Below are 25122 nucleotides of genomic sequence, written 5' to 3' on the forward strand. Positions count from 1 at the left end.
TTAACCTATTTATAAAAAGGTCCTTAAATTGGATTTTTTTTTCCTTTCACCCAGTGGTCTATAAGCTGGCTGAAACGTTCTCTCAAGAATAATAGCCTTCAGAATTCCCTGTGTACTCCTGCACCATCTCAACTAAAGTTAGTCCAAATAGGAAAGGCTTCCTCTTCATGGATAGAAAGATGTTACAACATAGAGACTTAGAACGTTTCCATCTTTGAAAAAAAGACAGTAACAGGGGTAAAGCCACAATGCCTAGCATCACTCAGGAATCTGTTCCTATAGCATTTGTTGCAATACCTCATTATAGTAACCACATTAACTCAATCTCAGCGCATAATTGATCCAATTAACAAATTGCCTCAAGTTCCTAACACAAACACACCCAGTTAACTGCCCTGGACCTTGTGAGCTAATAATCACTGCCATGGTCCATACAAGAACTTGGCCCCAATGCTTAAATCTTCTTGTTTTATACCTGTTAGAAAATGCACTCTGGGCAAAACAGTTCTAAATGAGCTGCCGTTACTGGAAAACAGTTACAGAAGAAAAAACTACTTAAAATCACTACAAAACGACAACTTCCACCCCGGCGCCACAAAAATGATGCCTAAAGATCACTTCTGAACCGCCGCCACTGCCGAGAGTCATATTTACTTACCTCCTGTACTGCCAGAGGAAGGCAGAGGCCATTGCCCACGCCGCCGCCACCGCCAAGAGTCAAGGGACAGCTGACTCCGCGCCGCCGCTCCGGGAGACTCCAAATCCCGGCGGGCACCGCGGCGGCGCGTCTGAGTGACGCGGCAGCGCAGAGGGAGCGCTATCAGAGGCGCACAAAAGGAGGAGCACCCCGGCAGAGCGGGGGGACCACTTCTGAACTGCCGCCACTGCCGAGAGTCATATTTACTTACCTCCTGTACTGCCAGAGGAAGGCAGAGGCCATTGCCCACGCCGCCGCCACCGCCAAGAGTCAAGGGACAGCTGACTCCGCGCCGCCGCTCCGGGAGACTCCAAATCCCGGCGGGCACCGCGGCGGCGCGTCTGAGTGACGCGGCAGCGCAGAGGGAGCGCTATCAGAGGCGCACAAAAGGAGGAGCACCCCGGCAGAGCGGGGGGACCACTTCTGAACCGCCGCCACTGCCGAGAGTCATATTTACTTACCTCCTGTACTGCCAGAGGAAGGCAGAGGCCATTGCCCACGCCGCCGCCACCGCCAAGAGTCAAGGGACAGCTGACTCCGCGCCGCCGCTCCGGGAGACTCCAAATCCCGGCGGGCACCGCGGCGGCGCGTCTGAGTGACGCGGCAGCGCAGAGGGAGCGCTATCAGAGGCGCACAAAAGGAGGAGCACCCCGGCAGAGCGGGGGGACCACTTCTGAACCGCCGCCACTGCCGAGAGTCATATTTACTTACCTCCTGTACTGCCAGAGGAAGGCAGAGGCCATTGCCCACGCCGCCGCCACCGCCAAGAGTCAAGGGACAGCTGACTCCGCGCCGCCGCTCCGGGAGACTCCAAATCCCGGCGGGCACCGCGGCGGCGCGTCTGAGTGACGCGGCAGCGCAGAGGGAGCGCTATCAGAGGCGCACAAAAGGAGGAGCACCCCCGCGTCGCGGGACGCGAGCGGGACGCCCGGGGCTAAGCCCGGGCAAAGGGCGGGCCCTCTGAGGCCCTCAGAGGTCAACAGTGGTCGGGCGGGCCACCCCACCAGCATTTTCAATAAGGTTAGTTACCTAATAAGCTGTCCATAATGGCTATTTGCACCGCCACAAGTGATAATGTTGATATCCTGACTCAGGACGCAGAGTCCCCTGTAATACTGCTAACATCGTTTGAGACATTAATAGATACTGCGTTTAACGAGATAGTTGAGACTGAAAGGAGATTTTCAATGGGCCCGACGAGTATTAATTTATTACATGCCACTGCCACTCTCAGTGGTAATGGCAATACCCATATAACTCCTGAAATAATTGTTGTAAAATCCTCACATCCCGATACAGAAGTACCAATTGTCCTAGACGATGATGACACTGTAACATATATAGCATCAGAAGTGACCCCAGGCCATGCCTCAGTAAAAACATCGACAGAGGCTGGAAATAAGGGAACTGATAAAGTTGCAGCCAAGAGAAAGAGGGGCCCTGCAAAAATAACTTACAACAAACGGAAGCAGCCACTAAGGACTGTTAACCAACCTACCCCACAAAGTATGTGGAATAAGGGGAAGAGACAAAAGTTGGTCCAGCATATAGTACCCACACAGGATCAACCGCATCTGGGTGATATGGTCGTTATAAACAACGAGGTGTCAAATAATGTATCTATCTCCACCCAGACTGAGCCCCTCCACGAAATTGACAAATCCAGTCATTACTCCAAGACAGAGGGGAACCTTATTGAGACTGTTGTTGATACAATTTTTAAAAATTTGGAAGGTCAAATGATCAAACAATTTAATAATATTTTTAAAAGACTTGACAAATTGGAGAATATAATTAAAAACGAGGATGCCAAGAGAAAAGGTATAGCAAACTTGGACAAAATGAGAGTAGAACGATTGCTAAAAGACCTTGAAACTACTACCCATGTCATTATTTCAGGTGATCACGGTAATACAAGGACAGTGGAACAACAAGCTGTAATTAATCCAATACAGTCAGATACACCAAAGGCATCTAAAAATAAGGGCACCACAGGCAGCAACTCGTCTGCTTGTCAAACCAACACCCCCTTACCCCCATGTAACCCTATACATGGATATGCTGCTTCGACTAAATCCTCTGTTCCCGCTAATGATGTAAGCGGATCATTAACTGATTCTATTCGAAAGAGTAATGTAGCGAAGCAGACCACCTTAGCCCAGAAGGGTCCTGTTAATCACAACCAGCACGACAAAAAGAATATGCATGAGGACAACAGGCCTATCAAACATCAAGGCCCGGCCCTACATCTTCCACCTGAGGCTTGTCCTTATGTTTTAGTTCTGGCTGGAATCCCACCGCTTAAGGAAGGTCAAGGAGAATCATGGGTTCAACTTCACAATAAGTGCATAGATTGGCTAACAAAGCATAAGGGGGTGGGTTATGATATAGCTAAAGAAATCATAACCACAAGGCGAGTAACCTGGGTCGGTCCTCTTTATAAAAACATCAATGGGGACTGCATTGTAATTAACTTTAGAAATCCGGGTACAGCGAAATATCTGCTGAATACTAATCCTGGCCGTTATGGACCTTCTACTGTGGTGACCCCACTTCCCTTAAAATATTTCTACCGTCCTCCCAACAAGTTGATGCAACCGCCACCAGTTTTTCCGTTACAGAATAGGTTTGGAATATTCCAGGATCTGGACTGTTTGGACTGACTGCCCACTGAAACCACTAAATCACTTCTTGTGTGTTCTGAGGCAGCACAGTCAGAGGAACCACCCCTAGAGGAGACCCTGCCAACATTAGAGATTTCTCCATCTAGTTTACTAAGTATTCAACAAAGCGTGGTTATACCTAAAACTGCCCCAAGTACCAACCAGGGTGCATGTTCGAGGAACAATATAAACAATAATCTAACAATTCTTAGTTGGAACATTGCGGGTTTGAAGTCCAAAATGGGAATTCCTTCATGGAGGGATTGTGTCAATCGTTATGATATAATGATGTTCCAAGAAACTTGGTGTGTTGAGGACCTATTGTTTGAAGGGTATAGTTGCCATAATAGGACTGCTTTGGCCCCTCTGGTTGGACGCCCAAGTGGTGGATTGTCCATTTGGATAAAAATTACTGCTGAAGTGAAGATTGACGAACTACAAACAAATTGTCCTAGTTTCATGGCACTTTCGTATACTCAGAGGATAAAACTGTGTTTAATCAATTTCTATAACAATGATTTTCTGTCCCAACCTAATCCTAATTTTATTTCTTTATTTGATTTTATTAATGTAATCATGGATGGACAAGTGTATGGAAAATTTGATGGCATATGTTTAGGGGGAGATTTTAACGCACATGTACATTCAAGAAACCCCCCATGTAAAAGAGGTATAGAACTGTTAGATTTTATCTCTTCTAATGAACTTGTTAATTGCATGGAGCATGCAGGTATGGAAAACCATGCATCCCCATTCCCCACCTTTATTGGTCACGGGGGTGGCACGACGATTGATTATGTTTTTGTTTCCCATGCCATTGCAAAGGCATTAATAAGGGCAGAAGTAGTGTGTGAAATCTACAGCGACCATTACCCAATTGCCATCCATTTATCACTACCAAGGGGTAAGTGTCCAAAACGCGAAATAGGCGCAAGGGGTCTGGAAATCTTGACAGACAAGTTGAGGGTAATCTGGAAGGGTGCAGACAATAAGGGAATCCTGGCTGAAGTATGTAAGAAACATCTATCTTTGATTAAAGATTGTCTTACCACAGAGGACCAAGGGATAAATGTGGTTAAAGCGTTTTCTGAACTCTGCAACATAATTAAAGGTGAAATTTCTAGACCAGCCTCTAGTAAGGCCGAGGAAACACCTAGGTGGTTCGATGCCCCATGCTCAAAAGCGAATAGGATGCTTAAAGCTGCCCTAAAGGCTGAACCAAGGGACACACTGAGGGTAAGGCTGCTTAGAACAGAGTATAAGCTCGCTTTACGTACTAGATCAAATGATTTACTGAAAACCCACTGGGATTCCCTGGCACGATCTGCTGACCTAAAAGATACCACTGGATTTTGGAGGGAGGTAAAGGAAATAAGATCTATTGGCTCAAATTTGACGGAAATTAACTGTAACATCACTGGCCCGATCTGGGTTGCGCACTTTGGTAAAATTTACGCAACACCAGACAATACTCCTTTGATGCTACCCCCTCCACACCCAATGTCTATTTCTACGCTTGAGGTTTTCGATGCAATTTTAGAAAGCGCCGGGAACAAAGCACCCGGATCTGATGGGCTCTCCATAGACCAATTAAAATGTGAACCAGAGTTTTGGGCTCCGTTGCTATGCAATGTTTTCAATAATTTAACTGAAGGAGAGATTCCGGAAACATGGTCACGTAGCATTATTGTTCCCATTTTTAAAAAGGGCGATAGGCTGGATCCTGGGTGTTACCGCCCAATTTCTTTAATAGATAACACCTTAAAAGTCTTGGGACGGATCTTATTTAAAAGGATAAGAACATGGACAGATGAGAATAACATCCTACATCCTAGCCAGTTTGGGTTCCGCAGTAGTGTCGGAACGGTGGAACAATGCTTGAATCTGAATTTGATCATGGGAAAATATAACATTGCAAAGAAATCCCCTTTATATTTTGGTTTTATGGATCTGAGCTCGGCTTTTGATTTTGTTAATCGCTCCCGGCTTTGGTCTACCCTTCTCGAATATGGTTTGGATGACCATCTGGTACATTTTTTAGCTTTTTTACACCGTGATCTTAAAGCTTGTGTACGTGTGAATCAAATGGGTGAAGTTTCCAACGATATTAACATTGGTAGGGGGGTGAGACAAGGGTGTGTGCTGGCCCCTCTCCTTTTTATTTTGTATATTAATAAACTAAGCGGCACTTTGAGCACCCTAACTAGTGATGTGCCTTACATTAACGGAGCCCCAATACCCACCCTTCTTTACGCAGATGACGCGGTCCTGATGGGCCGTACTCCGAAGGCACTGCGTATTTTAATTTCAGGGTTTGTCCTTTTTATGGCCGATTTAGGCTTAACAACCAATTTTAAAAAATCACTGATTATGAGCTGTGGGCCAAAAAGTCACAAAATTCCCCAGATTATTTCAGGGTCAAATGTTTTAAAAAGTACCAACACTTTCCCCTATTTAGGGCTCTTATTCTCAAATAGTGGTACGTGGCATGCCCATGTTTCTTATGCCAGGAATAAGCTGGGCAAGGCCATTAATTGTGTAACCTCGTTGAGGCAGCCCACCCAAGCTGATGTGATAACCCCCCTGGTGAAGATATACCAAACCCAATGCATGCCAACTGGCACCTACGGCGCTGAGGTTTGGGGCTACACTAAGTGTTCCTCCATTCAAACAGAAGAAAATAGATTCTGTCGTAAGGTATTGGGGGGGGTCATCTGTTCTCCAACCTATGTATGTCATAATGAATTAAATATTGCCTACATAGAGGATTTTGTGAGATCAAGACCAGCATTGTTCTGGATAAAGTTATGGAACAATACGGCTGCTACATTGACCCGTGACATTATTTTGGATTGTCTAAAATGTGACAGGGGACACCATATTCCATGGCTGAAATCAGTAAAAGAGTGCCTCGCAAGCGTGGGTTTGGCATCCTTGTTCACATCACCGCACCTAATAAATCGCTCCCATAAGACCATTACCTTAAGGGCATTGTATGATTTATATAGTGAAGAGCGGGACAGAAAGAATCAGATCAAATGCACGGTTGTAAAATATATGGCCTGTTCTGAACCACACATTAAAAAACCTGGCCTACCGTACAGATATTTGCGTTTGTATCTTGGTAGATGGGTAAGGGGTTTATTGTTTCGTTTCCGAGAGGGGAGTATAGTTAATTTACTGAACTTCCCTCTCGGATATAATAAACATCTTGAAACTTTAAATTGCCCCTGTAACCCTTGCATGAAACAAAGTCTCATGCATTTCCTGTTCTTCTGTGGTTTTTATAAAAAATTTACTGTACATTATTTAATGCCCTATTGTAAGAAAAATGAACTGACTAATTTTAAATCGGCACTTCGGTCCTTTTTGGTATTGGGATCAGACAAAGTTATTTTTAGGATGAGTTGTTTTCTCAAAGCTGCCGTTAGATCGAGAGCCACCCTTATTATTGATGTTTAACCATAGCACACTGCACTTTTTATTCTGTACTTTTATGATAAAGGAATTTTTTACACTTACTATTTTAATCTTTAGTATTTATGTGTAATCAGATAATATTATAATAATGTGATGTTTGTCTTTTTAAGAAAGGTTTTTAAAATTGTGTTTTTTAACAAACTTCTTTTACTTCGATTATTATTGGGGAAGGACAAATTTGGTATAGTTGTGAAACTATCATTATTGTAATAGATTATGATTCGATTTAGATTCGATTGTGCTCGTTTTATCCTGCATTATTCTCCAATTGTCATTATTGAATTGAATGTTGATATGTGTTTTTTGTTTGTACTTTTATGGATGTTTTTTATTCCGAATAAAGATCTTTTGACTTGATGCCTAAAGATTTGATAATTATTTTCTCAAATAAGATCAGGGCAACAGTCTGTCTGCTAAAACATCTGACGGATAAAAGATGGCGACAGTAGGTCACCCCTTTCTAGTTAATTTGTGGAACTATCCTCAGACCAAGCAGTAGCTATATTAAATATTCCAAATTCAGGGGATCTGCACAGCTTTTCGTCAGTAGTGGGAAGACCAATGCTGGATTTACACTTTTATCACTGTCACCCTTACATTTGGGCTCCAATTCAAAGTTGGGCTCAGTACTCATAAATGATGCTCAATTCAATCTTGGACTCAGTACTCATAAATTAAGCTTTTTCTGAATCATTGTCTCTCCCACCTAAATGCTTCTTCATTTAAGCAAGAAAAAATTATTTACTATTACATTAGACAACACGGCTAATGCTCTGAACTATCAATCGGGAAAACTCGAAGATCAGATTGGCACACTACAGTCACTAGTTATATCCGTTTCCGAGGTTAATAAAATGTTAGCACGCATAAATGAGTTAATCCTTTGGGCGGAGAGAGAGACATAGCTGAGTGCTTCTATATGCTCCTGCTCTTCAGTTATTGAAAAACCTATCACACCCCTCTCAGTTCTAAGCATCTAACTGACAGAAGTAAAAAACATCAGGCATGCAAACACCTTGATATAGTAGTCCCATCTATTAGCTTTTCATTTAATTGATCAATGTTCTTTAAAAGCAGATTTCCTAGTGATCATCCGTGATAGCAACACGTATCTCACCCACGAGCTGTGCTCTTTTAGACTACCAATTGGACAGCCCTGACCTATTCAAATTTATAAAAAAGCCTTTACTGGTAAAATATGTCAGAATGATCATTTACCACAATTGTTTGGTCTGCACAACACTATAGAGTAATTAAAAACGGACAACTGACGTAACAGTTTGTTTGAAGTGGAAATATTAATTAGAATAAAATGGGTGGGAGATACTATTTCTCTATCTCTTAACTGTAAACATACTTCTTTGTATCTATTAAATGCTCAGTAAAGTTTACAAATTATAACTGGAGTGGGATATAGCTGTAAAAACAATAGTTGAATAAAATGATAAATACCCAAACAAAACTGACCACTGTTTTAGAATAATGAAAACTGTCAACCTGCAGATTTCAAGCAACTTTCAGGAGAAAACAATGTTTTTAATAAATAAGTGAGGGCTTGAATAGAAAAACATTTGATAATAACCAAGCCAATATGATAATTATAATGAATTTATAAAGCGCTTGCACACCCTGAGTTTTCATGGTGCAGAAGTATCATGTGAGTAATACCAGAGTGAAAACATTCAAGCTACAACTACCAGTCTGGAGAATCGGATAGGTCAGAAATGAATCCATCAAGCAAAGCAGAGGGTTGTAGCCAAAGACAGTTCTATGGGGTCGGATATCCCTTATGCCAAGGATCACTGAAAAAGATTTTATGCTGTCATGTGACCCACGACAGACTGCACGCAGAGAGGTCTAAGGGCAGGAAAATGCCAACTTTCTAAGTTGAGGAAGCAGAATACTACATCATCGAAAGAAAGTATCGCCTCTGTTAGTGAAACTCAACTCAATCACCCTTCACCAGCTGATTCTCAATCTAGAGACACAATCCACATGGCTTCAAGCAATTTTTGCCACTTCAAACGTGACTTTTTTTAGAGACAAGCCCAGCTGCCAACAACCCCCCCATGCAACTGACATCCCAACCATCAGATGCAGCAAAACCCGAAGAGGTCACACATTCAACAAAAAGTGTAGTGACAATAAGAAGACAAAAGAAACACGTGTGATTAAGAATTTGTCATCAAATTTGACTCCATCTCAGATGTCGGTTTTGAACAAAGGAATGTCTTTTGTTCCTACATTCCATACCAATGCTCTCGCAACTGATATATCATCATACAAATTCACTAGGAAATTGCGTCTCTGCTATTTTTCTGAGAATCTAGACAAGACCCAAATAGAGATGAGGAACTGATGTACCAAGAATTTAAACCCAAGATTTAATTTATCTCTCTGTCTCCCACAAAACGATTGACACCTTTGAGACATTGGTCTGGAAAGAGCTACAAAAATGGACAAATTTAACATCTAAAAATAACAACATGGCCCAAAATAATAATTCAACCTTAAAAGTCCTGAAGAACAACCATTCGTTGACATTTCTACCGGCAGACACGGGCGGGGCTCTAGTAGTCATGGACCGCTGCTTCTATGAACGTAAGGTGGAAGAACATGTGAATGATGTCCTTACATACTTACCGTTACCACAAGACCCCACAATTGTATTTATTGAAGTTTTGTCCTCCATACTATCAAGAGCTTTAGAATTGGAATGGATTAGCGAAAAAACAAAATGCTTTTTATTCACAGAGTACCCAAGATGACCCACACTATATATGCTCCCCAAGATACACAAAAATCCCCTAGATCCACCCTTCAGACCCATTGTCTCATGGTATGGATTGATTCATGACCCACTGGGTCAATACTTGGGTAATTTTCTATAACGTTTGGTACAAGAAAGTTCCTCCTATTTGCAGCACACTATACATCTATTGAAACTGCTAGCATATGTGCCCTCCTTAAAAAGTTTGGCTGTGTGCAGTGGATGTCGAAGCCCTCTATGCTTTAATCCTACACAGTGAAGGCTTGGAAGCAATGGAGTAGGCATTGCTCAGAGCAGAAGAAATGAAAGCTAACAAAATATGTCTATTAGAATTACTTCACTTTCGTCTTTATCACAGCTACTTCAAATGGGATCCGACCTAATATCTTTGGGCTAACGGCACTTCAATGGGTTTTTCAGGAGCCCGCAGCTGTGCCAATCTTTTTATTCTCAAATTTGAGCCCATACATATCCTAAGCAAAGAGCATTGGACTCAGAAGCTCATGTACCGACGATACATTGATGATATCCTCCTCATTTGGAAAGGCACTAAACAAGACCTAGAAGCACATTTGGTAGATCTCAAACAGAACTCCAGAATTAAATTCACACATAAAATTGAAAAATCTACCATCACTTATTTGGATGTGGAAAGCATGACCACCGACACAGGCTTTCAAACAAAAGTTTTTAAAAAACCAACTGACAGGAACAATGCATTACTCTACAGCGGTTTCCACCTGCCAACCTTCAAACAGCATCTCCCGTTCTCCCAGTTCACTAGGATCAAACGCATTACATTAAACAAAGAGGAATGTGCCTTGACCATATATGAATACAAGACACCATTTTTACAATGAGGATAACCTGAAGAAGTACTAGATCAAGCCATACGACGTGTGCATCGAATAGACAGAGCAAAACTCTTTAAAAACAGCCAAAAGCAGGAGAGGACAGGGAAGTTTTTTTTCAACATTTTCCACCAAATCACTGACTATCAAAAGCATAATTTTAAAAAGATGGGAGCTACCCCAGATGGGACCTATTTTCAGAGGAATATTTCCTAACCCTCCTCTATTTGCTTGCAAAAGAACCAACAATTTAAGAGAACTAGTATCAATTACAAAATAATCATATTAGGCGTCTCAAACAGGTGTAAGAAAATGAAGCAACTGCACACTGTAACTATGTGCTCATAGGGAAGAGTATCTTTCATCCATGGACAGGAAAACAGATTAACTTCAGACACTCAGCTGATTGTAATACACAATTTGTAAGTTACATCATTAAGCGCCTGTGAGGGGTACTCTACATAGGCAAGACGGAAAGAAATATCAGAACCAGGATCACTGAGCATAAGAGTAGTATAAGGACCAAGACACTGATTTCTCCCTTGGCAGTCCATTGGAATGAGAATAGACACACAGTAGGTCAACTACGCTTTATGGTTCTGGAAGTAATCACTCATCAGCCTGACAAAAACGTGGCTAGATTATTGACACAATGTGAAACCTATTGGATAAAATGTTTGGATTCACTCAATCCTAAATGTCTGAATAACAAATTGGAATTATCTTCTTTCCTTCAATCTTCAAGATCTCATCTACCAACATAGTCTGCAGTACACTTCCCAAATCTCTTGATCTGTGAGCCATCAAGTCATCACAAGCAGTCCAGTTATCTTATTGCACACTATATATGTTCATGTTGCCTACATTTAGTTCGTTACACGATAGTACTGCTGTTGCTTTAAGATATCGTGCCTTAACCACTTGTGTTTATTTTGGTTTGCCATGGATGACACTAAAAATCCCATCTATTGTTCTGCACCCATTCTGTATCCCCTCCTTATACAAATATTACATAGTGCTAAATTTTCTTTTTTCCATAGTCATGTATCGTGGGTTCACTAACGACGCATAATGAGCCACAGACATAACTTTACTGTATTGGCTGGGCATCGATTGCCTAAGGTCAGAGGTGTGAAATAATTCTTTTAATCGGGAGAAGTTCACAACGGTACTAGACTGTTGCATGCATTTTCTCTTGTCGAGTACAAGTCATCATCCAAAATACGGGCTATACTAACACAATTGATATTATAATCTGAAAAAACACTCTAAGTCTTCTATTAATAAGCACTTTTATTTTATTTTGGCAACAATGGATAATTAACTTTCTGACGCTCACAAAAGGTTGACTATCATTGCAGGTTGACATTCACAGGAGGTTGAGTGCGGTTAGTGCCATTGCTTCTCTTGAGAACTGTCTGGTGATAAATTTCATCTTCATCATTGAACATGACTATCAGATGTCTATCATGGCATGAGATACATTGCAGAGTACCTCCCAGGTACATGCACACGTATGAGGAGAGGACCCCGTCCCGCAAACCGGAGCTGAACAACTTGGAGTTATTCAAATCAACAGCTTCCCTGAACTATGAGAGACGAAGCGGATGCACTGTAGACGCAAGTCACGGAATCGGCAGCCATCTGATTCCAGGTTACAGTGACAGCCAGGACAAGGCGCACAACTTACACTACCGGACATGGAAGTGTCCATTCCATGGAGCAAATAAATGACAACCCAAAAAGGAAGGAAATATCCGAACAGGGTTACAAGTCCCATTAGAACCGATTTCCCTGAAGAAGACCTTCCTTACTACACAAAGCTCCATTTAGGTTGATATGCGTTGGGACATGTAATAATAAGGTCAAGAGCCACCAGTTCAAGCTAGTGTTAATACACAGGAGGCAATGAGGTATAATGTAACATTGGACGTCTAATCTATCTCTTAGCAAGAAGCTCTGACCTCTCACGGACCTACAAGTATAAAGTGTTTTGTAAATTACAGGAAGGACCGAAGAGAAGCAGGCCCTCAGGACTTTAATAATAGGACACCAGTAAAACACAAAGGGACCGATTCACAGAACTAATGTACAACAAAATCCTAAACTTACTACTTTTGGCATTCACAGAAGGCATTTAGTAGTCTTAAATTAGGATTTTGTCTCAAGTTAGGATTTTGTCTTAAGTTAGGATTTTGTCCTAAATTAGGATTTTGTCTTAAACCAAGAACCGAGTCACTCCCCTTTAGGAGACTCTCATGGCATAAGGCCATTAATAACTAGCAGGACATTTGAAACTGCTCCATAGTGAAGTATCATTTATTTTTGTTTGTAGATTCCCCTGATGAAGGGTTCTTGTATCGGCCCGAATACGTTGGTTTGGATTCAATTGTTAACCCTAAAGAATGTAAACGACTGGCATTTTTATGAATGAATCATGAACAAGAATCTCGTCTTTGCATCATAATTGTCCGGATTAAAGAAACTTGATTCATAAAGCCAAATGTGCGCAGCATTATTTGCTGAGCACTATCTTTTTTTAAACTTCCTGTTTATTTAGTATTAACCATGTTTATTGACGAAGAATGATGTAAAAAAAAAACGATTGGAGACACAGTAGTGCACATTGTGTCTAGACCATAGGTGCTAATAATGCACAACTTTCTAAAAGTGGCATTTTCAAAATTGTAATGAAAAATACGACTTTACCATTGAAGAGGGCTTATCATTACAATTTCATAGGTACCAAACATGACATCTCTACCGCCTCCCAATAAGGAATTACAGCTTCTTAAATGTAATACGGAATCCCCAATGTTATCCTGTGGGAGGGGTAGGCCTCCACATAGTGACAAACACATTTTACAGTTTTTCACTACCGGGACATTTAAACCCTAAAGGTACATGTCCAACCTTTTAAATGCACAGCACCCTGCTTACTGGGCCACCTAGGGCCTACCTCAATGGTGACTTATATGTAATAAAAGGAAAGATTAAGGTTTGCCAAGGTGGATTTGAATGCCAAATCGACATGGCAGTGTGACACTGCATTCAGGCTGAAATAGCAGGCCTGGGATATGTTCTAGAGGGCTACTTAACTGGGTGGCACAATAAGTGCTGCAGGCCCACTGTTAGCATTCAATTTACATTCCCTGGGTATATGGTAAATCCTTGGACCCTATCTATGTTAAACTTGGATGTGATCACTGAAAACTTCCAACCCATAACATGCACTGAGGCGGAAAAGGCCATCAGGAAAATTGTGCCCCATAAAGCTTCAGGCATTGATAAGATACCAGGGGATTTATTTCCATCTGAAAATGATATCTGGGGTCCTTATCTTACCGTGGTTTTCAATGCCATTTTAAATGGGTAAGTATTCCACCATCTTGGGCAGGGGCTGACATTTTCCCAGTGTAGAAGAAGGGCTGTCCTTTGGACCCTGCAAATTACAGGTCCATAAGCCTGATCTATCTTTTTGCCCGAAAGAATGGTGGCCCAGAGGATCAGAGGCCCCACCCAGTGCAGTGGCTTCCGCTCGGAACCTAGGCGTGCAATTTGATTCATCCCTCTCTTTCGATGACCACGTCAGGATCACTGCTGGGCGCTGCTTCGGACTTATTAAATCCCTAAAGAAATTTTTCGATTTCCTCCCCATTGCAGCTAGAAAATCGGTCGCGGTAGCTCAAATACTCTCCCGACTCGACTACTGCAATGGTTTAATGGCTGGTGTGAAGAAGTCCACTCTTAGGAAGCTACAAAGTATACAACATGCGGCTGCCAGATTGGTACTGAAACTCCCTAGAAGGTCATCAGCCTCAGCAGCACTCAACTCCCTCCATTGGCTGCCACTCCATAAAAGAATCCTTTTCAAACTTTTACTGACCGTGTTTAAATCCACGAAAAATACTGGGCCCCGCTATCTTGTTAATCGCTTTTCGTACTACAATCCCACAAGATGTCTGAGATCCTCGGGCACCAATCTCATCACGATCCCGAAGTTCAAGTATAAAACTAGGGGTGGGAAAACTTTCACCGTCCTTGCAGCAAGGGCGTGGAACAACTTGCCCGCCAACCTCAGACTAATTGAAAAGGAGAGTCTCTTCAGGAAACTCTTGAAGACTTGGGTGTATCAACAATCAGACACCTCTGTACTGGCAGCTATCTAGATTTTCACCATGTATCTCTTACACGCATGCTCAGCGCCAAGATGCTCCTTCCGGAGCGAAAGTTTGCGCTCTACAAATATCCATAAATATCAAAATTGAAACCACCCAAAAGCTTTTTAGTAGGGTTATTCTTATAGGACTTCAGCAATGGCTGAATGAATATGCTGCACTTTTTCCTTTGCAAGCAGGTTTTCTTTCAATACCTCCACAGTAGACCAGGTGTTCAAGCTTCAGATGATATGCTAAAAAGCTGTCATTATTGAAAAGGAAAGGCTATACGTCTTTTATGTAGACCTTAAAGTAGCTTTTCTTTTGGTCCCAAGACCCTCACTGTGGCAGGTGCTTGTAGAGATGGGTGTCCCAGAATACCTGCCCTGGATCATAAAGAGACTCCACAAAAATAACTATACGCAAGTCCATTGTGGGAGGCTGGGAGAAGTGACAGAACCCTTTCCTGTAAGAAAGAGTGTAATGAAGAACCGGAATAACCCACTTACTGGGTCTCAGCGGCAGGGGAACTGCCCAAGTCTTCCATACCCTCCATACTTAGTAAAAGGAGACACAGGAGCCTTTGTCTGCAGGAGGAACCCAGATTTATTCAAATATGGAACAGAGTCCCAAGCTCGTTGGAAACAAGACAGAGGAGGCTGCTGCTTTACTCCGCAGCTTACAAGCCTTTTATACTTTTTCATCTCAGTCTTTTGGCTGTTAGTTCATTGTTCAATCAGGGCAGTGTTAGCAGTTGATAACCAGATCCAGACGATGTTTGTAGATGGTGACCTGGTCAAGGCTTGGTACATAAATCATTGTTCACTTGACTTGATCAAGGCTCAGTCTTTCAGGTCATTGTTTAACCACCTTGATCAAAGCCCGGTCTTTCAGGTCATTGTTTAATCACCCTGATCAAGGCCCAGCAGTCAGACCATTGTCCAGATAACCTGATCTAGGTGTCAAGGATGTTTACCAGGCTGGGAGCAGGAGATGAAAAACAAATCATTTACACAGGATGTGAGTGTCTCATGGCTTTCTGTTGAACTGCAAGAACAGGGGGGGTTGGGTGTGCGACAGTTCCTGGGCAGAAATGCAGGCTGCAAGATGGCTGTTGTCGTGTTAGTTAGATTTTCCTCAGGCATCAGCAAAAACGACCAGGTGGGTCGTGTGGAAGTGTTTGACACGAGATGGCAATGATAAAGCAATGGAGTCTCGGTACAAATGATGCCGATCAGAAGAACACTTTATCTCAGTAAGACAAGAATGTGAGTTAGCTCCAACCCTTTTTACTTTATATTTAAATCATTTGGTTGTATAGCTCAATGACTGTGACAATGATGCCCCGAAACTAGCAAACATGAGGATTCTGACTCTCATATTTGGTGATGATACTCTTCTTTCAGTAAAATCGCAGATTGGGATCCAGAAATTATTGGACCAATTTAGCAGGTTTTGTGCACGTAGAGGGTTAGAAATTAATATTAGTCAAACGGAAACCAAGTATATGGTTTTTAACCCATTTCATCCAACAAGCCTAAATCCCAATTAGGATGGTATCCCAATTAATAAAGTTCACTTATTTGATTATTTGAGAATTACACTTGATGAGAAGCTGGCCTGGGACCACCAAATCGCCAAGCAGAGACTTAAACTGTAGCAGCATGTTTGGGGGCTCTGGAAGTTACAAAAGGGGTCTCACTGCAAATTTGTCTCTCCGGTCCTCCAGCAGTATTTTTTTGAGGAACTGGGGGCAGCGCTATCAGCTCTATATGGTGCCCGAGATTTGGGGAAAAACCTTGGCATTGGTTGATAATTGTTGTTTTAGACAACTGTTTTGCCTCCTGGTCACCACTCCTTCGACTCCCTTGACGTTGGACGAAAGGATTAGACCGGTCTCGGAAAAAAACGAAGTTCGACCTCTAATCTTTTGGAGGAGACTGTAGACCACACCTGAACTGTCAGTTTATCGCAGTCGACTGGAGGAAATACTTAAACACCCCTGCGCTGTTAACTTCCCTTGAATTACATTTATAAGAGAATCACTTATGGGGATGGGTCTGGCCAATCTGTGGTAAGGTCCTGGGGGATCTTGCCCAGGTATAAATGTGAAGGACCTTAAGAGTCAGTACAAGTCCTATAAGCTAAATATTCTCTTTACAATATATCCACAGGGCACTTTCACAACTTCTTTTTTAATGGTCAAGGATATTTAATTTACTGAATCCTTCTTAGATTAAATTGAACCTAATCTGGCAAAGAAAGACAGTTTATATATGGAATATTGCAACTTTGGGCATTTACTTCAGTTTGGGCAGGGTCTGCCAACCCTATTGAGTCAGCTGTCATTCATGCGGACATGAGAAGGAGACAGTAGCCCACATGTTGCTATTTTGCCCAGCGTATAGAAGTGCAAGTTTAAAATGGTTGATTCTAATATGCAGGAAACTTGATACCACTAAAAACGAGGTGACATGTAGGATTTGACAAACAGACCCAGTCCCACCATTGGTTTTTGCTGGTTCAAGATTTTAAATGACTGGCTAATTTGAAAAAAGATGGCTTCTATCCGATTGAATAATAATAGCCAAGACACTTTTATGGCATAAAATGTAAGACTCTATATTTATTGAAACCATGTATCTTACTGGTATCTTACTGTTTCAGATTCAAGATGTTGTGTTATTTTTATTCATTAACCATGTCTATTTTCTAGGTATGTTTTAGACTATAAATTGTATTTTTAAAGATTTTATTTTATGTCTTAATGTTTTATTTACTTTTTATCTATTTTATGGAAATTCACAGTGGTCTAGCACTCTACAAGGGACTTATAAGTAAATTAAATATGTCAATGAGATATATGCCAACCAAACCATGTTTAGGGAAGTGAGCACAATAACTTTATCACTGGTTAGCATTGGTAAAGTGCATAGAGTGCCAAGGCCAAGAAAAACGAAATCCAGCAAAAATTGGAGGTAAATAGGCAAAGCATTTGGGTGAAGACCACCATAGGGCTGACAGGCCTAACACGATCTTATTGCTGTTCTAGACAGGGAAGGTTTTTTTGTTGTTAAAAACTCATTAAAATATCTTGGAAAATGTGTTAGTTTAAATCCCTCGGTACCTTTTAATCAAACTGGCTTCCAACCTGCCATGGGTACCCCTGACAACTGTCAATAGATGTTGATAAAAAAAATTGCCCGTTATATTAATTTAAAATCAGTTTTCGAAAAAGTCTTTAGAAACCACTTATAAACTGGGTGGATATAAAAGTAGCGCAACACATTTATGGACAAGAAACGTTCACAAGTCAAAAAAATGAAACATCATACGCATCACTGCAGCTTTCACTTTCCCACAACCGCTGCAGACATTGTGTAGGCAGCAGTCCAGGCCACTGCTGCGGTGCTCTGGAGGGCATTGTTTATATTCATGAAGATGTATTAGCTTTCACTTGTCTGTGAAAAGTAAGCACTTGGAAAGGGCCGCCATATTCCCATTTAGCTGCTTTTCTTAGCACACGGGGTTATCTGCACCTGAGTAGCAGCTCAATCTGTAACACCTGACAGCCGGGAACAGTCCCACCATCTCCGAAGAGAGACCTGGTGCTCGGTTTCAGACATTCCAAGGGTTTGACAACGGTGAGAGTCTCTCACCAACACCGTTTTAAATCACACACCACACATTAATCTGTCTTGATGTCGTGGAATGTATGGCTCCTAAAGTCATCAGCAAAAGCCATAAATACAAGCCTACCAAAGAACGTCTGTCTGTACGTTTGTTGCTGCAAAAGCAAGCAGACTGTAGTGCTTTAATTGTATAATGGACTGAATAATACATTGTGTTTTTGGTGATTCACAAAATCCTGAGGACCAGTTTTTTTAAATATTCGAAAATCATCGAATTTCCTGTGTGCTCACATTTCAGCTGGCTGTACCGTGGTTTGTGATTAAATCACAATGTAGGTTGGTTTTTAAATATTCAAATGCACATATTTGTTCACCCAATTAATTTCTCCACTTGTGCCTGATCTTTCTATGTGGAGAAAGAAGTCCTACATATTGCCATATTTTCCGTGAATGGACAGATTTTCTCCTAGAATTATGTGGTGTTTGCAAAACTTCCCTGCCCTAATTCTACATTTTGCCCAACGTTTTTTTTAGTTTTACAAATAAAGTTTGGCGTGCAAATAGAGTTACAGTAGTGATCGGAGGTGTTAGTGTATAATTTCACAGCTTTGCCTTTGTGGTATTTCCCAGCAATCTCAAAGGCCCACTAGATTGACACTCCTAAATTGGACTAAAGTTGCGCAAGAATTCCGTGAATCTGGTTCATGAAACCCAGTGTCAGATAAAGATAAGCCCTAAATCTGTGTTTTTCCCCGTCAAAAAAGTTTAGCAAAAGTAAACATTTAAAATATGCTAATTCTAAATTACATTTGCATTGTTTCGAATTTGTTGACTATTTTTACCTGTAAAATAATTATTATGTACATCCACAGCATGCACTTTGTGCAGACATCTTGTAATAGCTGGATTGATGGATGCATTTTATCTGACTTTCCGCACAGTTTACGACAGGTTTAGTCGGTTATCAGTTAGCCACTTTGGACCCTATTCACCAGGGTAAGTTTGCATGCATAGATCTTTGTGTGGAGATCCCCTCCTACATCTATGCGGATATCATCATTTTCATGTGGTGATCTCTGCCAAGATTTAGACTTCTATGACCGAATTTACAACCATAACGTTACTACTAGTAACTTTCCAGCTGTTTGTGGAGATCTCTTCCACACAGGACGGAGATCTGACATAGAAAGCAATAGGTGAACATCATACATTTTAGTAAAAATAAAAAAATAAAACAATATTTATTAATAAAATTAAAAAATAAAAACACCCTTCTCGAACACCTCCTCTCTTAGTTTTAAAATGTATATCATATTTTTTGCATTTATTTTTTTAATTAAAGATTGTTATTTACCCCTTACATTATTGATTGTTGAATGCACCACAAGCTGGGATGCAAGTTATGTGTTTGGTATTTGTTGGTATGGAAAAGTTCCTTGCATAGTGTTGGATGTGCAACTTTACCCTGAGTGCTCATTACTGCAACAATATCTAGATCCTTGGTGCTGCTTTTTTTGTGGTCATGAGCGAGCACAGATCATGTGTGTGTGCAATGACATAGGACTGTCTTACCGATTGCTGATTTTTTGGACCAGGAGGGGTGCAGAAAGTGCTACCATCTTATGGGCCGATTCCGATGATTCAGGAAGCAGCTCCGAACCTCGGTTGGAGCCGTTCCTAAAGCATCGTAATCAGCAGTTTGGATTAATTTCCGATTGACCCATTTAGATGGAGTCAGTAAAAAATGAATCCAAACTGGATTTCTGATGGTCTTCTGACGGGCCCGTCTGCCATTCAGAAAGCCTCCTGTAATCCCAAGGGTGGTTCTTTCCACCCAAGAGATTACAATGTCAGATTCCGACAGTCTTTTTGTGGCAGCCTTTCCGGCACAGAAAGGCTGTTGGAAGTCGACTTTGGTGACCCCCAGCAGGGCCCCCATGGGTGCAAGGCCTCCTGATGGCAGGCGAGGGGGGACCCTAGAAAGCGACACAATAGGTGCCCCCCTGTTGATCCCTGCACCCTGTGGCAGGCACTTTGAGGTGACTCCACAGGTGCATGCATGCTCCCAATGTAAAGAAAAGGGCTGCGACCGAACAGAGTTTGGTCCCATCCTAATTGCTGGCTTGGGACCGCCTACAGGAGGTCGGTCGGTCCCAGTACCCAATCGATATCGGACGGACTTAGGTCTGTCTGACATCGAAATGGGCCTCACAGTGGTGAAAGACTACTGCCTTTCCCTGGAGTTAAGCACTGTGGTGATCAGTAAAAGTGATCAAGTATGTTTACTTGTATAACTGGAATAAGGTCTACAGGCACAATCATGTACAAATCTACTGCTGTGTGCCTAAATCACCCTTGGCCTATATCAGGTTAGCAGGTAGTGCTGTGCAGTGAGTTTGTGTTATCTGTATGTGCTGGGTGCATGTGTGCCTGTGAATGGTATGATACATGGAAGATGTAGTGCTGTGCAGTGCACATGGATTTTATACATGTGATAGGTGTATGTGTGTCTGTAAAGGTTTCAATACATGGAAGATTCTGAGTTCCATTTTGGGAGACCCAGGGCTAACTGGAGGAGAATGAGGAAGTAGAGGAATACCACAGACAAATGTGGGGATTGCTGCATTCCTATGAGCAGGGCGGGACACACTGGAGAACGGGAGGAAGGCGCTTCCGTTATACTTCAAAGGGTGTGTTTTGTTTTGTTTCTGAGAGAGTTCCCTGGAAACGTGCCTGGGCATATCTCAGGAAGGAGATGGAGCTGATAAGAGAATCATAAAGAGTAGGGCTCAGGCTTTGGGATAACCTTTTTATACACATATCACTGTGGCTGATATCCAGGTGTAATCCTCTAGTCACTCTCATTGCCTGTGTTGTATGGCTATCGGATCTTGACAGATTGCGTTCTTGGGGAAGGGCAGGGCAGAGGAAAGGGAACTTCAATAGGAAGCAGATATCCATCATAAACTGCAAAGACTCAGACCCTAAATCACATTTGGTGTCTGGAAATTGAATATATGAAGAGGAGCTCAAGGTCCCCAAAATTGTCAACTGTCAAGCAGCCAGTCGGGCTGTGACAGGAGTGGGAGCTCTGCAAGACTTCTGCCAGTGACCAGTACAGAAGGCTAAAGCCTACCAGTCTCCCAGCTGGGTGAGGTGTCATTACGCAGGAACTCCAAGACCACCTGCCCGTAGAGTCTGAAGTACCAGTGCCTGCCTGCTTGCTAAGACCAATGCACCCTGTGTAGAACAACACAGCACTGAAGGGAGAGAGGTTCAGTGGGAAATCGTGGTTATTGGATCTCTAAGCGGTGTGTGGGGAGATGGCTTCTGCACTGATTCGGTAGTAGCCCATGTACAGATGGAAGTCAATGACACAATATGCCAGGTGGGGCTGCCGTGAAAATTACTGCCAGTCCAATTGGGCCATTGCTTGCCGGTGGAGTGAGAACAGTGACCCTGTATGCCATGTGTGGCCACCAGGAAAAATGCAAGGGGCGTGGTCTGGTCAAAATCATCGTCAAGAGAAAAAGGCTGCTGTGATAAACCAAGTGGATCAAAGCCCTCACTGAGGATCTGTACCAGGAGCGTTGAATTCCCTCGCCATCTGCAGGGGGATCCAAAGAAATGTACCAGCATCAGAGGAGTTTAAAGGACCCCAGCCCTTTTCCCCAGGGTCATGTGTGAGTTACTCAATGGAGATAGCTGCTGCAGCCTGAATGCCCACAAAGAGAGCATGGCTGCAGACTCCAGTCGTGGAGGTCTTTCTGGTGCGGGTAAGACTGATTAACAGGCCTGAAGGCCCCCGGGTGAATTTGGCTGCCGTATAGCACTGTGGCACTGGAACATTTTGTACTTTAATTGGAGTCGGAGTGGGACTCCTGACACCTAAACTACTAGTGGGGTTTAATCTCAATGTCACCTATAGTGAATAGAACATAACCACTACTGCTAGCGAGATGGTAGTGGGGCTCAAGAAGTGCCTATTGAGCCCTGACCTCAGGGTCTGTGTGCATTGTTTTTGAATGCTGAATTTTACTTTGTGTTGTTATATAAATACTTATTTTTTCATAACAGCAAGTTTTTGACTGCATAAGTGTTTATTGCTGCTATTGAACGTATTTTAGGTGGGGGCCTATGTTCATCTTCCTGTGTTCATCCCCTCACAAGAAAACTTGGACTGCTCGACCGTGCTAACACAGTTGCTCAGGATCTTTCTTCTATATTTTGTTAATGTTAGAGTTCTTCCTGGTCTCCAATGATTTCTGTGGGAGTGTGTTGCAATACCAGTGGTTGCCCAGGTGTGGTGCTTGACTTACTTGAAGGCTTGGCTGCAGTACATTTAATCATGTTGGGTCAATAGTACTACTACAGTAGATGTATGTCTGTGTTTTGTGAATTGAAATTGATTTTCTTATTTATGTGTGTATTTGTGTATTGCCATGACCCTCCTGAAACCTCTTCTTTAATTTTCCTAATCTACTCCCATTTATTAGTAATTATTCTCAAATGTTTTACCACTCCCCTTGTCCGTCCCATAATAACTACAAAAACCTATACCTCTGTCTAGATGTCTGCATCTGTGGCAGAGGTCTCCGGCAGAAGAGGTAGGAGAGGCAGAGATGGAGACCTTCAGCCCGAGGTTTACGAATGGTCTTGGGCAGTATGTAAAGTAATAATACCTTACTAACTCCAAAATGGCTTTTGTAAATAGGGCCCTTGAATAAACATATTAGGTACAAACCCCAACATTTGTGATGGCCCGGGCACTCAACTTTGCATGTTGTAACCACGTTTGCATTACAGCTGATTGCACCCTTTGTGATGTCAATGTATTCTCTTTTCAAATCTGAATTTACAAGCTTGTACCGTGGACACCAATTAGGTGTAGCCTTGACAACCCTAGGTCGCAGAGGCAACAAAAGCAAAAGAGTTCAAATAGGGCCGTAAAGTCATGTTTATTCTCTGCAGATGCTACTCTTTGTGCTTCCATTAACTGATCTGCAGCAAATAGAAGGTTGCTGAGGGAGTGCATTGGTCACAGTGGAGCCCTTCGAAGTCATTGAGGGTGAGGAGCCAAAGATCTCACTACTGCATACCCTGGCAATTTGGCAAATTGAGGTCCATGGCTTGTACGTTATGCAGAAATATTACACAGTTACCCATCCATATACGTTGCATTTATATTTACTTTAGTGAATCATGCATAATTTTTCCAGACGTATATTATGAATATTTTTAAGGCTTATATCTGGTGTCTGACAACAAAAAGCGTGAATGGATCCCTAGATACTTATGGCGCCCAGATTTGTCTTTTCTTTCTCAATCTTATTGCTTCTATTATCTGAGCTACGCATTATTGTTCTAAACAAACTGGATTGTGTTTTTCTTCTTGCCCACCTTAACTCATTATGACCTACACATATTGGATAATTCATCTGCTTACCCAAATGCCAGTATCCTGTTTAGTCCCTTTCAAATTAAGTCAGTGGACGTTGGATAGAGAGACTTATTACTGGGATTCTTGTGGTTCCGGTAAGACATGTGGGAACATAAGTGGACCATACTGAGCCTGTGACTGCACTTGCCTTTTTGCCCCTTAGTGCTATTTTATGTTGTCACTGTGGACCTGATCTCATGCCTTGCACCAATCACATATATTAACATCAAGGCACAGGAGAGAGTGGAGTAGGTCAGTTCAGATGTGTGCCCTAGGGCCAGCTGTGCTGTGTTGCAAGAGTGCGAAGATGGTGCAACACAACGCTTTGTTTAAAATGTGACTGCATCTCAGGCAGATGAGGGTTAATGAAACTAATCCCATTTGACAATAACTTCTAGTGTCATTCCATAAGTAATAAACAGAGGATACTGCAGGTCCCTGAGGAATTCCATCACTATATTAAAGCTGGTGGCCACAAACAGTGGCTTTATAAGTTTATGCAACTCCTAGATGATTTGCAATCTCATTATGTGTGTATATTTTTTTTGTTATGATGCATGATTACTTAAATCTACACACACAGATGGAGACAAACATGAGCAATGAAATCTGTTAAGTGTCCATGAAAGACAGACTTAAACGTGATCTGAGATCTTGCACAGCACTATACAGCAAGCAATAGAAGAGAGAATTGATTATACGTTGATAAAATATATTTTCAGTATATTCTCGTAATTCTCATGTGCCAATAATTGTTTAATGATAAAAAAACAAGACGTCAATAGGGATAATTTAGAGTTTTTCCCACTCTATTTTGGTGGTGCTCCTGCCACGAGAAACTTGTGGTTCCCCCTCTCAATTTAGAGTCAGCAGAAGTGCTGTGTTCACACTGTCAAAAACCTCTTACTTCATGGCCTGTCATTCACAGAGCCACCATGTCACAGTGACAGTCTGTCCCACCATATTAAGGGAGGGGTGACTATCACTAGATGTCTCACCCTGGGACCACCTTGCAGGTATGGTGGCCCCTGGCAGGGAAATCTCCCAGGGACTCCTGGGTGTAGGGAGAAAACTCCTTGCGCTCTTGGTGGTCTAAGTGTTTTTTGTTTTTCAGGAATAATCTTCCGCTTTGAAAGTTTACTCTTGATCATAATTATTGGCTGAGTGGACACATCAAACATGGCATACACACAGCAAAGCTCCACTGCCTTCTGTGAAGTTAAAATGTGCCTGGTGGGGATGTGTGTAGAGGTAGAGGTAATGGCCTTTGCTGACCGGGCTGCTTGGTAGACGATCTATCATATTTCACATGACCCCCTAAGTCTTTAACCGCTTAATCGGGGTGTGAATTCTGCCATGGTGCGGCGGTTTTATTGAGTGGGCAGGGCCGCGTCAGCCAATGGACGTGCGCAGCACCGCGGAGGTAGTGCTC

Source organism: Lissotriton helveticus, chromosome 4_1 (assembly GCF_964261635.1).
Source record: "Lissotriton helveticus chromosome 4_1, aLisHel1.1, whole genome shotgun sequence".
Classification (NCBI taxonomy): Eukaryota; Metazoa; Chordata; class Amphibia; order Caudata; family Salamandridae; genus Lissotriton; species Lissotriton helveticus.